The sequence below is a fragment of the Protopterus annectens genome, chromosome 14.part0, assembly GCF_019279795.1.
Source record: "Protopterus annectens isolate FY-2018-M chromosome 14.part0, PAN1.0, whole genome shotgun sequence".
NCBI lineage: Eukaryota > Metazoa > Chordata > Ceratodontiformes > Protopteridae > Protopterus > Protopterus annectens.
This window is the reverse complement of record NC_056748.1, coordinates 334,913,115-334,929,139: the sequence shown is the minus strand read 5'-3', so window position 1 is coordinate 334,929,139 and position 16,025 is coordinate 334,913,115.

The window sequence follows — 16,025 nt, the reverse complement described above, 5'->3', positions numbered from 1 at the left end:
CTATACTGGCTTGAGCTTCCCAACATTATTCTTTACAACCAACTCTCTATAACTCATAAAACTGTAACACAACCAACTAGAACCCCTGCACTACAAAATCTCATCCTCCCTTACAGTTCCAGCAGACCACTTCACTCCAACAATAAGAACTTACTTACCATCTCTAAGGTCAACAACACTGCAGAAGAATCTTTATTTTCCAACAATATATCTCATATATGGAACATCCTTCCTAAATCCATTATCTCAATCTTATCCACTAATGACATTAAGCCATCACTTAAAGCTTATCTAAAAAATAAGTGGCTATGTTCCTGTACTAACCCTTCGTGAATGCTCTGATACATCACAGTATACCCCAACCATATCCAACTTCTTCCCCAGTGTTTAATCCTTTATTCCTACCGACCTGTTTTAACCTTATATCTTGACATAAGTCATACTTTACAAATAGTACTAGCTATGGTCAAAGCCTAGATTTTTGTTGTCAAGATGTAACAAATGTGTATTTTCTTATGTATACTACATTTTGTTTACTTTATACTTTATTGATTATTGTAATGTGTGCATTAAAATTTATTTGTTACGCATGGAGCTGTTCTCCCCGGGCCTTCGCTGAAAAAGGACCTGTGTCCAGTTGGACTTTCCTGGTAAACAAATGTTAAATAAATAAATAAATAAAATAAATATTGTTGACATATCCATAACTGAGAGCATAATCCACTGCTAGATTGAATTCTCTCCTTAATAGATAGCAATTAGGTGAACCAAATACCTATTTGGCTAGGAATAAATGTCAGTCACAGAATACTTAGCCTTTGTTTTGCACTGAAGAAACACATTGTATATCCCCCTTCATTAAAAAAGTTTGAGGGGGAAGTGTTCCCAATCCCATTTTTCATGTGTCTGCATAGATTACAAATGGCTTAGTAAAGCCAGCAGATGGTAAGTAGCACAAGCTCTGAATATAATGTTTCCTTTTGTGCTTAGCAACAGTGTCTTCTTCCACTGTCATCTTTATTTTGAGGGATATGTTCCCCTTAGGTCTATATGGTGGTATGCTTGTAGTGCAAAGTGAGGTACCAACTTCCAGAAAAATTCCATTAACATTAAAAATACCCTTGGGTGTTTCTTAGTTTCAAAAATAGCCCAGTTTCCTCACTGCCTCCACCCTTACTGAGGAGAGTTACTGAGGAGAGCTTAACAAGTTATCTTCCTAGGACGTGCCCAAGGCATTTAAACTCTGCCATTGCCTATCATACTCTTGGAGGCCTTCATAGCTAATCCAGCCTGTTTCAGGGTGTTTGGTACAGAGGTGAGTATCAGTTATCCAAGTGTACGTCATGCTATCAGTCATCCAAGTGTACGTCATGCAAGTAGTCTATGGCATAGTTGGCTGTGGTTTTAAGATTCAGTTCATTAATCTTTCAAAAGTTGATGTGCCATTATGTTACTTAAAACAAAGACAGATATGGTGGAGAAATTCCTCGTGTTGAGAAGGCTCTCTTTCCCTAATCTTAGCTGTTAGAAGGATTTGCCAGAAACACTTTGCCACATTTACTGCAGTTAACTAGAATCTTATTTTTCTCAACCTTTTGAGTAGCTTCTGACAAATGTTAAAATGTCTTCAGCTTCTAAAGTCATTAGTCTAACTGATTATTACATCAGATGTTGAGACTGATTGATAAACCGACATTTGCTGTCTTGCTTTATTGCTAGCTTAAGGATTTTTCTTATGTCTTCTTCTACTGCCTTTTTACTGTTGTTTGTATTTCTTAGAATTCTAAGTCAGCCTTCTCTCCTATACTAGTCTCAGTATAAAAACAAACTTGATTTGCTATGAAGTTCTGAAAACATTTCTTTGTACCCTAAGATAAATTAATTTATTTCTTGTTTTTGTGGCTGGGATAGTGTAAAATTTATTCAAAAGGCATGCATAAAGGTCATTTTAATGTCTGTAGCAGATTCACTAATTTCTGTTTCGAAACTACTAATGTCAGTGCTTCCTTCCACTGTTTCAAAACCATGATACAGCGTAATGGTTATGATCATCTCAGTCTGTCTAACACCATAGTTTACAACATGTATTTTCTTTACTATTTCAAATTAACCCTGACATTTAGGCAAATATTTTGTTTTTGCTGAAGGGATCAAAATCAACAGATGTTCTCCAGCTTTACATTCCCTGGTCCATGCATTTTTATTATACACCCTTGCTGTGTAACATGAATTCTTTCTAGATGTTCCCATATGTTGGGCATCTGTGTTTTCATCCTGTCTTGCAGAATGGTATAATAATCTGTAACACTTTTAAATGTGGTTTTCCTCTGCTTCGCAAGTGTCTATGGCAAAATAATAGAGAGTCGATTATCTGGATTAATTGGGACCTAGGGCAGTTCTGATAATTAAACATGCACTGAACTGGATAAAAAAACTAAAATCTTGTTTTTCTGTATGCAGGGAATACACTTTCCAACCATTCAGTGATTCTAATGGACAAGAATACCTTTCACACATGAGCAGGCAGCAAGCTCAAAAAACATGCACAAGTTAATGCATATAATGTTTACATATTCAGACGTTATGATTTTTTCCTACCCAATAACTATGGAAGACTGTGTTCAGATTGTGACAGCCCTGCACTAGCCTAGTAATCAAGGAGCCTCAATCCTCACCACTGGCAACAGCTAGGTGATCTACACATTGGGAGGTTGACAAGTACACACACAGTAAACTACAAATTCCCTTAAGAGCACACAGAGATCACAGTCAGTCTGAGGCTGGTTTCTCCCTCTCTCCAGATCCCCAATAAGACTCCCCACTGGCACAGCTATAGGGTTGAGATCTCAGCTGAGCGGCCAAGCCAAAACCTCCAGCACCCTATGTATCTGTCCAAGCAGTGCTTCTTGTCCCTGCCCAAGTAGCTGACACACACTAGTTGAGGTTTTATTTATATACAAACACACACACTCCTGTCAAAAGCTGGCACAGGTTTAGTAGCTATGCCACCTTCTTCCCAGACTATAAGGTAGTTTCCACTGCCACCAACAATTCTTATCAACTACTTAAGGCCCTTAAAAAGGGTGTCTGATCCTACTGTGTAATGTTACTATTATCCTAATGGCAGTCTGACCAAGACTTGCAAAGCTATTTAGGAGTGGCCTGTTCAACATCACCAAATACATATGCAAGTACTCTCAGAGCTTAAATTTGTCTCACAAATATCAGCCACAAAGATAGGTTTAAATATATTTAACAAATAAAAGAACAACACAATACTCAGTCAATCAACACAGTAACTTCAGAGTTCAAAAGCACAGGAAATATTTTAAAACATTGCAGGACAATCTCAAATAAATACAGAAAGCTAAATTAATCTTTATTATATTCCTGTCTATATCTAAGAGAGATACTATGCCTGAAATCTTACTTACAGAGCAAGGCAAGTGCAGATGATGATGATGAGTGGATGTTCTTGCTAGGTCCAAGACAAAATGCACAGTCTCTCTCTGAGAGAGTTCTTAAATCAGTATCAAATATTACTGCTGGGTTAGCTTGGATGACATCACTTTGTCACCTGGCTTCAGTTCCCAGGCTAAACAGAAACTAACAGAATTTAACATATCTCTGTTAAAAATACATATCTCTCAGATGTTTGGTCAGAACTGTGCAGCTGCTAGGAAGTCAAAGCAATAACACACTTTTACATTTTAAACCTAGTAATTACTTCTCTTTCAAGACAATACAAAAATGTCTAGCTCTAGACATTGTGTCTGCTACACTGAAACTGAGAGAGAACTTTTATAGCACAGAGAAATCTTGACCAATGGATGGGAGATCGCAGATATACCCCAGGGATTACCTCAGTGTCACTGCTCAACAGAGGCACAGCAAAATAATGGGTATAGTTCCCCATACTAAAGGGGTGGCGTAAGCCACAAAACTATGGGCTAGGCTTGTAAATGCCCTCGGGCAGATAGCCTAGTATGAACCTATGAACCTATGAACCTATAATCATAAAGCAACTTAATTTCAACTTATTTTCTTGAAATTTTTCAAGTTAACCCTTTTATGTTCTAGTTTCTACTGTTGAAACATACATTTGCACAGGTATATAGTTTATATACATTTCTGTTCTAAGTCAGCAGGGCATGCGGTGGTTACATTTTAGTTTAGTACATAATATACAGTTCTGCATAAACTATATTAATATTCACAAATGACAGAGAATTATTTCCAAAATTCCAGATAGCTGGGCTGGCAATATTTACCTATATCACATTTTTCCTCCCCACAGAAAAGCTGAGCTGGCAGTATTTCCCTATATCACATAGATAATTGATGTTTCATATAATTAATGTTCAGATAATCAACTCTCTACTGTACCTAACATTCCAAGAGATGCCTGTCATGTAATATCTCAAAGAGACAATTTAGTTTCAGCTTGTAGAACTTTTATAATGCCAAACAGAAAGTATAGTGTTAAGTGGCCTCAGTATTTTCTGTTTTTCTCAATTATTTTAATTAGCAAGCACTTTAGTGTTCATTTAAAATGTTTCACCAATACATATTTTCTGAAGATGGCAAACTGAGGTTTTCAGTTGTCTGACTATAATATTTTGGCACAGTGGGTGCATTATTGTGAAAACAAGGGATTCCCATAATCAGGGAGTATTTAATTTTGTATCCTTGCTCCCTGTCTACAAACTTAGAATTTCTTATTTGTATTGTTTCAGTGTATTTGGTTGTGTAATCTATAAAACCAAAATATCCATTGCTAGATTTTAGCAAAGGCCCAATAATGTCCATTGCAATTATTTGAATGGTACCTGTATAACAGACATTGGAATCAAAGAAATTTTAGAACTTATATGAAGGGCTGTCTTCTGAGACATGGGACGTACAGCGTGGGTTCCCTGCATTTTATCAATGAACCATATTTTCAAAACTCATATTGTTAAGGCCATGTGGCTGACAATTTAATATGTTGAACTGTCCTGAGTGAGATTAGTATACAGTGGGGATTTCAGAATTTGTCTTTTCCTACTGTAGTGTAATGTTGGAGTTCGTATATATAATTAACAGGGGATGTTGGGGTACGGGGGGGGGCTTGTTTTTCTTGTTTGTAGCTGTTCTTTGGTTTGAAAGACTGACGTATTTATGGAGGAAATAGAAGTTTTCTTGCTGTACTATATTTACCAAAATGTAAAGTAAGTCCTGGGCTTATTTAAAAATAAGTGTAAACCATCCGGCTTTAACAATTCACTTTTAATGGACAAGGTATTGGAATGTTCTCATTATAATATAGTTAACCACTTATTTTGAATATTTCCTATGCATCTTTAAATGTAGATGTTGTGTCTTTCGGCTTTTCCCAGTTAGGGGTTGCCACAGCAGAACTCCGGTCCGCTAATGATTGGCAGAAGATTTTTACATGCCGAGTTGCCGGCCCTGATGCACAACCTTCAATGAAGGTACGCCTGTTCACGTATGTCTCCACACAGAAGATGCTCTAGCTGAGAATCGAACAGGACAACGTCTTACTGTGAGATGTAGATATATCAGAAAAAATGTCCAAAATTAGAATAAAGAACAGCTTACTGTTTAGGAAATAAATCCTAGCATTTGGGGTTGGGGGTTGGTATAACGGTTAAGGTGTTTACCTCTCAGATACAAGATACAGGGGTTTATTCTCGCCTTTGGAAGGGAAATTGTATAGGGTTAAAATGGCCTTCGAGGGAATGTGATTGTTTTGTCATTTATTTTTATATGTGTAATTTTGTCATTTTTTTATATACTATTATCAAGTTGGTTACTGTGTGAAATAAGTATTTGGAGTTACTTGCAGTTACTTGGTTTATTTCAGGCATTACAGTAAGTGGCACTGATGCAAGTGTGCAGACGCAGACATATTCAATTAAATTCAGGTGCATTCAGTGACTTGGGGCTGTGTACTTTAATAAATAATGTGATTTGTTTGATATCTGGTGCTTACTACACGGGGAAAGTGCTATTGTATGCCAGTTGCAGGTTAACTGAGTTCAGAGTACATTAGATAAAAATTAATTATGCTTAATCTGGTTATGCTGTTCAGATAAATTGAAGTTCATTGGCTTGAATCTCCCTGAATGTTTTTTTCATATTTGCTTTATAGTGTGCGAGGAACAGTAATGGTAAAATACTGGAGAAAATGATTTAACATTATGATCAAATGAAAGTAACTGTAGGAGAAATGGTAAATCTTCCTGCTGATTGAGTCAACCATTTAAAAGTAACATCGGTTGCTTCTTCTGTAGAAAATCATTCACTGCATGAACTATTAAATATTACAATGATTTCCACCTCTGCTTTGTGCAGTACACCAATAAAGAAGAAAATTAACTGCAAATTGAGTTAATGATCATCATGCATTTAAAAGGAGCTAGAATTTTCTTTATTAGAAATCTGTCTCAAAATACTTCATTTAAACATCTGGCCAGCTACGTTTTTAAAAAGCCTACCCTCACAGACCGTGCTTTCCTTGTGGTAGCTTGTCTTTATGGCATGCCAGTTATCTAACACTTTGATGAGGCCCTTAACTCCCTCCCAGTGTGGGAGGTGAACAAAAATTTTCCAAGAGATTCCTTTTGCAAAGACCTTATTCACCTTGTCATTGGGTCTTTACACCCATTTCCAGTTTTCCTTCAAATAAAATATACCATTTTTAGACATTTTATTTCTTAAAGTGAAAATCGGCTTTTTAATTTCATATGTAGCTTTCAGTGTATGGATTTTGATATTATGTGGAGGTTAATATTTTACTTTTAGTGCACAATTTCTTAACTTTTTGTTTCAAGACATGAGTGACAAGGCAAGATTCTAAAGAACACATTCTTATCTCTGAAGTATAATCTATGTTTCACTTATTTGCTAAAACACTGTACTTTTGACAATACAAGTGTAATCAACTAATAACTTTAAACCTATTTTCACAAGAAGACATATATCTGTGTATTATGTATGACAAAAATGCATCCTTCTCCCTTAGGTGGAAATATTTTATATTGCAAAAAATATAGTTTTGCAATAACAGAGTAGTTTAATGTAGATCATGTTCTGCCAAACAGTACATATATATGCTGTTAATAAGCTACCGAATGCTTCAGGTGGAAACTGAACCTAAGCCCTTTAAAATGTCATTACAATTAAGTTATCAGCTGTGTCACAGATGTTGCTTATAACTAAACATCTCAGCGTACAATTGTGTTTTCCAGTGCACAGCACAGCATATTAACAGGACAGTAATAATTACACTTACACAGCACAGACAGGTAGTTGTTAGTGGGTATTACAAAATACTTGCAACCTAAGACACACACATGCAGACACAAACACACAAAACTAAACACCTCCTAAAGTAACATTAATCAAATAATTTTTTTTTTAATTGCAAAAAAAAAAAAACAAAGTACCTCTGAAGGTATTATATAATCAAGTACATTTTTTATTTACCATAATGGACTGTATGGAGAAATAGATAAGTGACTACGTAACTTAGGCAATAATTCATATCTGGTTGTGGGTAATGCAGGATTTACCCATGGTTGCTGTGATTTAATCATAAAGGAGAAACCCAGCTGATCAAACAAAGGCAGGCATTCCTAGATTTTGTACTATCCACAACCTGGAATGAGTTATCATTGGTATTCTTTAAAAAATAATGATTTAAGTTTTTAAATTATGTCATTGTGTGAAGGGACTTTAATCCCCTCCCACCTCTTCTATCAAACAGCAAATGTATGGTATACTATAAATAGGTAGGACTACAATATTTTGCCAAATTGCGGTTTGTCATTATTCCATTTTTTTTAGTTGAATCTGGAAACTGCATGCATCCATCTGATGTAAGGATGGTTGTGGAATCCAGAGATTTCCCAGGTGAGATTGAGTAACATTTTTTTTCAAATATTTCCAGATAGCATTTCCTGAGGGGGTGGGGGAGGTTGCATAAGATGGTGGCTATAGGTTTTTTATTTGGAAAAGCATCATCAACAGGGATTTTATTTTATTATTTATTTATTGACATTTGATTACTGGGAAAGATTGATTGCTTAGGAGCCCATTTTCAGTGGAGGCCTGGGGAAAAAAGCTTTAAAGTATTACAACACATTTTAAAAATAATAATTTTTCGGTCTTTAAGAATAATGCAAAAAAAAAAAATACAGTTTAAATGCTTTTACCAAGTTAAACATAATATGAAAAAAATTGGTTAAGAATAGATGCAAGTTATATGACATTTATTTAATAGTTAGAGAAATTTTTAGCCAGTATATAAACAGAAATTTTGTGATGGCATTTTTCATGGGTAATACAAGATTTACAATGTTTACATGGATTGTGGTGTTCATGAGTAATACTGGATTTACACTGTTCACATGGATTGTGATGTTCAATCAATGTGTATGCTTTTTAATATTAATTGATATTTTGTATAATTATTAATATAAATTAATACAAATAAAATCATACACATCTTAAACTACATTACAGGAAGAGCAAATCATCTCTGATGCCACTAAATTATACCCTAAAACAAATCCTGAGTTCCAAATACATCTTCTCTGTTATCCTTAGTATTCAACAGTTTTAATTCCTACAAACAAAACTTACTTGTAGAGAAAGCAGTATTTCTGTGCATAGCATTGTAGCCTCACAGTAAGACGTTGTCCTGTTTGATTCTCAGCTAAAGCTTCTTCTGTGTGGAGACATGCATGAATGGGCATACCTTCGTTGAAGGTTGTGCGTCAGAGCTGGCAACTCGGTATGTAAAAATCTGCTGCCAATCATTAGCGGACCGGATTTCCGCTGTGGCAACCCCTAACCAGGAAAAAGCCGAAAGACACAACAACAACAACTTCTGTGGCTGTTAACCTCTTGCTGCACACCCTAGCAATTTATGAAATTATGTTGTTATTCTGATAAATATTTTACTGGCAGCAGAAATCCCTCCATATAAACTTATTTACTCATAAGGATGTCTGTTCAGCTTTCCATGACAGTTATACAATCACTCACAAGTTTATTACAAGGTCTTTTGTTAATATGCATGAAAAAAGTGGGAAAGCTTAATTTCTGGCAGAAGACATTAATACCATTTTTCAGGTTTTGTTCTTTTGAAAATATTCTGGGAAAACATCACGCTGGTAAATGTAAAGCAAATAACACAGTAATGCTGTATCATAATTTAGGAAAATGATAGATAGATAGTAGATAGATAGATAGTAGATAGATAGAATAAAATAATCAAATATTCATTGAAACACAAGCAACTGAAAAACATAATTAGAATAGTGATAATCTGAATGGCATTTCACATGCTCCTGCACAATATCAAGGCACAAACAAACACCTAAACAGCATTTTACAAGGTGGCAAGCTCACCTGCATTATCATACCCCTGAAAATTACATGTACCAACTCAGAGCTCACACAACAGTGGGGAAGGAGCATAGTCTAAAATGCTTCTTTGCCGAGATCTTACTTACTAACTTCAACCAGTTAATAAGTTATACCATGCACAAGTTAAATGGTACTGACTAGTTGGACTGTGACCAATTTAAACATCTCTCTCTCTTTGTGTGTGTGTATCTATATCTATATCTATATGTGTGTGTATATCTATATCTATATGTTTGTGTGTATCTATATCTATATCTATATGTTTGTGTGTATCTATATCTATATATATATATATATATATATATATAGAGAGAGAGAGAGAGAGAGAGAGAATGTCATATCCATATATAGTTATATTTCTATATCTCTCTCTATATATATAGAGAGAGAGAGCAGCTATATATATATATATATATATATATATATCTACAGAGAGAGAGAGAGAGAGAGAATGTCATATATATATAGTTATATTTCTATATCTATCTCTATATCTCTCTCTCTCTCTCTCTCTCTATATATATATATATATATATATATATATATATATGCATATCTATATTTCTATCTCTCTCTCTCTCTCTCTATATATATATATATATATATATATATATATATATATGCATATCTATATTTCTATATCTATCTCTATATATATGCATATCTACACATACAAACACACACACACACACACACACACACACACACACACACACACACACACAGTGGTTTTAGCAGAAGCTTCATATACAGCATCTCCAACTGCCAGACCCCAGTGTATTACAGCTTCCTTGGACCAGGGTATTACTAGCAACCTGTATTTTTCTCTTGCTCTGCACAAGGGTGACTGTTGAATAATGTAAGTAATATGTGCTGCATATGTCTGGTGCCACCGACGGCAACCACATATGCACTATTTGGACAACCACAGAAATTTATGAACACACACACAGCTTTAGGCAGCAAGAAATTAAAGTTCTGAGATAATTACTTTTGAAACCATCAGACATTTCACTGTAGGACTGCTAGACTTTTGCTGATGTGAGATATTTAGACACTAGATATATATATTTTTCAGTTTAACTCATAAATGCATGTTAGTGTTAATTGAAAACATATTAATCCATTGCTATCAGAGAATTTATCCTGACCTTTTGTGATGGCAGCATATGCTCTCCTTGTAAAGGACAGCCCTAAAGCATGCACAGAAGAAAGAGACTCAGCGTTTTATATGAAGTGTAAATGTGGCGATAAAATGCATGCTTTGAATGAATGATTTAAGAAAATGGATGCAATTAAATAGAAATATCAACTATTATACAAGATGTGCATTTTATTAATCTATAAATAATACATACATTTTCTGAAGTTAATAATCCTTTCAAGAATATGTCATTATTGAGAACGAAGCTAGATTTTTGTCACACATTAATATATTCAATTAAGAGCTTGATTTTCAGATAATTTCTTGGTTTTACGGCTGCGATAGTGTAAAATGTATCTGAAAGCATGCATAAAGGTCAGTTTAATGTCTGTATCAGATTCTCTAATTTCTATTTCCAAATTAACAATGTCAGTGCTTCCTTCCACTGTTTCAAAACTTTGATACAGTGTAATGGTTATGATCTTCTCAGTTTGTCTAACACTGTCGTTTGCTGCATGTATATTCTTTACTATTTCAAATTAACCCTGACATTTAGGCAAATATTTTGTTTTTGCTGATGGGATCAAAACCAACAGACGTTCCCCAGCTTTAAATTCCCTGGTCCCTGCATTTTTATTACACACTCTTGTTGTGTAACGTTAATTCTTTCTGTATGTTCCCATACTTTGGGCATCAGTGTCTTCAGCTTGTTTTGCAAATTGGTACCTAACATTCCAAGAGGTGACTGCCATGTAATATCTCAAAGAGATTTAATCTAGTTGCAGCTTGTAGCACTTCCATAATGCCAAACAGAAGATAGTGTTAAGTGGTCTCAATATTTGCCATTTTCAGTTACTTTTCTTAGCAGGGACTTTAGTGTTCATTTAAAATGCTTTACCAAAACATATTTTCTGAAGATGGCAAACTGAGGTTTTTAGTTGTCTGACCATAACATTTTGGCACAGTGAGGGCATTGTTGTGAAAACAAGTGAGTCCCATAATCAGGGAGTATTTAATTTTGCATCCTTGTTCTAGAAAATATTAAAACTAGCTCCCTGGCTACAAACTTAGAATTTTTATTTGGATTGTTTTGTGGTATTTGGTTGTGTAATCTATAATATCAAAATATATTAAAATCCATTGCTAGATTTTAGCAAAGGGCTAATAATGTCCATTGTAATTATTTGAATGGCAGCTCTATAACAGACATTGGAATCAAATACATTTTAGAACTTATATGAAGGGCTGTCTTCTGACATGTGGGGCATGTAGCTTGGGTTCTCTGCATTTTATCAATGAACCAGATTTTCAAAACCCATATTGTTGAGATCATGTGGCTGACAATTTAGTAAGTTGAACCATGTATATTGAGGATTTGGGAATTTGTCTTTTTCCCTCCTGTAGTATGATCTCAAAGTTAACATATATAATTAACAGGGGGTGCAGGTATACTTGCCCCCTGCAAAAACATTGTTTTTGTTTTTTGTGGGTGTTCTTTGGCTTTTTAGTTGCTTGTTGAATGAAATTGTTGACCATATGGTCTCAACCCTATAGGTTTTGACAATATGGTTCATCCATCAAATTAACTAGTTCTTACAGCTCATAAGTTTGAAATTATTTCCTTGTTTCAGGTCATTAAAACCTCGATAGGACATAAGCTTAATCTTTTCCATTCATGGGTGCTACTCTGGCAAATGGGTATGTATTTGTCTCCGTAAGTTTCTGAATGTTTTTGGCATGAACAGCTGGCATGCTACTTTCTCTCTATCCTTATTTTGTACAACTCTCTTTGTTGTACAAAAGTATGGATAAGAAGTACAGACATGTTGTTCATCTTCTTTCCCGATAACCCTTGCTATAATTTTCTTTGCTCTGCTCAGTGGGTCATCTTTGCCTTTTTCAAATTTGTTTGGCTTACCTTAAGGTCAGATAAATGTGGGGTTTCCTCAAGACCAACCTGTCATGACATAGAAAGCACTGCCTTATCCCCTACCAATACAGGCATTACGGCCTCAGTCTAGTTTTCCTAGAAATAACAACCCATACCAGTATGGCAACTCATACCAGTATAGCAACTAATACTAGCACGGCAGCAAATACCAGTATGGCAACTCATACCAGTATTCTTTAGGGTCAGTTACCCCTTTACTTTATCTGATTTTTCTTTTGCTTCCATTTTTTAACCACATCCATGGAACCTTTTTATGCTGCTTAGAATTCCTGTATTTTGGCTCAATAAGAAGATCATTAGAGCTCTGATCAAGGTGTCTGTCCATTAATATTCAGTACCTTTTCCTTTTTCTTGACTTTTTATATGTTCCCCTCTGCCTCAGGGTACACAGATATCACCATCTCAATTTCTTCCTCTTCTCTAGGTTGCTCACACTCTGCAAAGGAATTATCTTCAATTTTTACTTTTTTTCTTGCTTGTAGACACTTGCTGCCTAGAGACTTTCCTTTGGGATTTCTGTTTAACTCTGATAGAAAGGGTTTCAAATTCTAACCAATTATTCCTCCTAGACTACTCTGGTTGAATTGTCCTTACTACTGCATTTTTCATTTTCAATGCGCACTTGCTGCTTAGAGTTGTCCATTTATGAAGCTTTCTGTTTTACCTTGATAGAATACATAGACTTCCTTAGAACGCATCCCATTCAGTGAGAGCTCCCTTCACTTTAATTCTGTGAGTCATGTAACTCCTGCTTTGCAATGTTTTATTACACGTCTAGACTCTTAAGTTCTATATATCATTTCATAGCATAACAGTCTTTCTACTAGCACAATAAAACTTTCAGCACCATGTTGGTCACTTTAACACATACATTTTCTTAGATTAAGATCTTTTGAATGAATCAATTGCTGTTATTTTATTTTTATTCTTCTGCCCCTTCAAACCTATGCTTTTAGTTACAGAATTCTGATCTTAGCACTAGTATGAAAAAAAATGTCATGCTATAAAATTTTTGGACTTTTGCCTCTGAGATAACACTAATTCTGGTAAGGTAAGTAACTCATATTCTAATTTATTGCAGACGAGGAAATCAGTCCCCTATATGTTCATTAAGGCTTTCAGGGGTGCTCCAGTCATATGAGCTGATAATCTTACCTAGTCAGCCTGGTCTCTTTACCTCTGGTGGTAGTTTCACACAAAGGTAGAAAAATATGGCCTGGGGTCCTCCTCATCGATAAGTTGTTTTAACAATGGCACTGTCCTTGGGGTAGCCATTGACTTAGGGACTGTGATAATCCCTCTGGTTGTCGCTGCAATGATCTGTAATAAGTGGTCTACTGATGTCATTTTGGCATAAGGATCCATACATAGTGTACCCCAAAAAAAGTCTCATCAAAACATAATACCTTCACTCGGTCTTTCTCTCCCTCTCTTCTTCTCTTTCTCTCTCTTTTATTAGGGAAGCTGAACTCATAGAAAGTTACTAAGCTATTGGCCCTGATGTCCTTATAAGCCTAGCCAATAGTTTAGCCCATGTTTAGACAAGTCAGCAATCAAAGCCTCAGTCCAGCAGGGACACAGGTGGAATCCCAGGGGTGTATTTTCTGTTTCCCATCCAGTTATCCAGGCTGCACTTAAAAATGGGATGATGAGGTACTCTTCTTGATGTGGTGAAGGAGTCTATTCCACAGATGGGTGCATCTATGACACAAATCTGTCCCAACAACAAGTCCTATTGATGTCACAGACCAGGTTGAGGTCATGCATGTGGGTTACTCAACTGGAGCTTGACTTGCAGATATACAGCAGTTCCATCAAGGTGGGGTCTGAGAATGCTTTGTATGCCAGACAGAGGTCACCTCTGAGGAGTCTGTATAAAACTGAGTAGACAGATCTTTTAGCCTATCTGCATAAGGTAGATGTTTGAGGCCCTGGATTCTCCTGGTGAGGAACCTCTGTGGCATCTCCAGCTGCTGCATGTGCTTTGAGGAATATGCAGAAGGGGGCATTGTACTCAATAATTGGCCTTATAAGGGAAGAATACAGGGATGTACTAACCTCCTTGTCCCTGGATTAGATACCCTTACTTATGAGGTGGGCAATGTAGAAAGCTTTCCATACAATGGAAGCAACATGGTGATCAAAAGTCAGTGCCCAAATCCCCTCATGACTGATTGCATGCTTTGGATGTTATTGATGTGATAATATGTGAGGATGTCACTCTCCCCAAAGGGGATGATGCATTTTTTGGCATCAGCTTAAGGCCATGTTTCTGGCACTAGACATTTGTTTGGGTGAGACCCTCTTGAAGGATGTCCACATCACTTGCAGAATTGATGACCACACCCACCTTGCAGTCATCTGCAAACTTGGTCAGCCATAGCCCACTGGTTTTGGCCTGCACCAAAGAGAACTATATCCCAAATAACAGAGGCCCCAAGACCAATCCCTAGGGTAAACCGCTCATTATGGGTATACTGCTTGAGGTGCCTTCCCCTATTTTGATTAGGTAGGTTCTATCAGCGATATCATTATGTTGGCAGTGACAGGTGTAGTCTCATATGCTGGCATTAAAAACTTGTGCTGTAGTGCTTATATTTTCCAATAGTGAGGAAAACTGTGACAGAATGCCTTCCAGTCTTAGAAAAATCAATGTTATTGCAAACAAATTCAATTAAATTCATGGTCTTACCAGCAAAAGCAAAGTTTAGTGCCATTAACTCAGCCTCATACTCATTGTTGTATTTATAAGAGGCAGTCACTATTGGCAGACCATAAAGAATTCCTCTGCATGAACAATGGTCAGTTTTTTCCCTGCAGGTCTTCCTTCATTGTCTGGGACTCTAAGTCTCTTTTCCACAAATGGTTTTGTTTAGCTCTTCTTTACATTACCTGTTTGCTGAAGCTGTTCTAAACTGCAGAGAGACAGACCTACTGCCTACTGTGATATTGGGATAAGATAAGTGTTTATTCTCAATTATCTTCTGCACTTTTGATTTAATCTCTGTAATCTGTACAACTGTTTTTACTGTCCTTTTTGTGTGATTGAGCTGAATAAATGTTACTGTTACCCTCAGTTTGCAGTGAAATCTTTTGTCTAGAGGCCTGTCTTGTCTGTGGGAGAGAGTGAACAGGACTGGTTTAATCTAGCTACAGGCATTCCTGCAAAACTATTATTGCTTGATTGGATAGGTTTCTGTTTCTCTACCTTTAATAGCCAGTGTTTTAAATCAGATATACTTGTTAGCTGAAGCTGTTGTAAGCTGCAGAGAGATTGACCTATGGCCTACTGTGATATTGGGAAAAGATAAGTGTTTATTCTCAATTATCTTCTGCACTTTTGATTTAATATCTTTGTAATCTGTACAACTGTTTTTTTATCCCATGCCCCTGCCCAGTTCTTGTGGTGGTTTTAAGTCTTGGTGGGTTTGAATTGCCTCCCTCTGGTATAAAGTTGATACTGGACACCCCCCAGCCACATTACATCAGCTC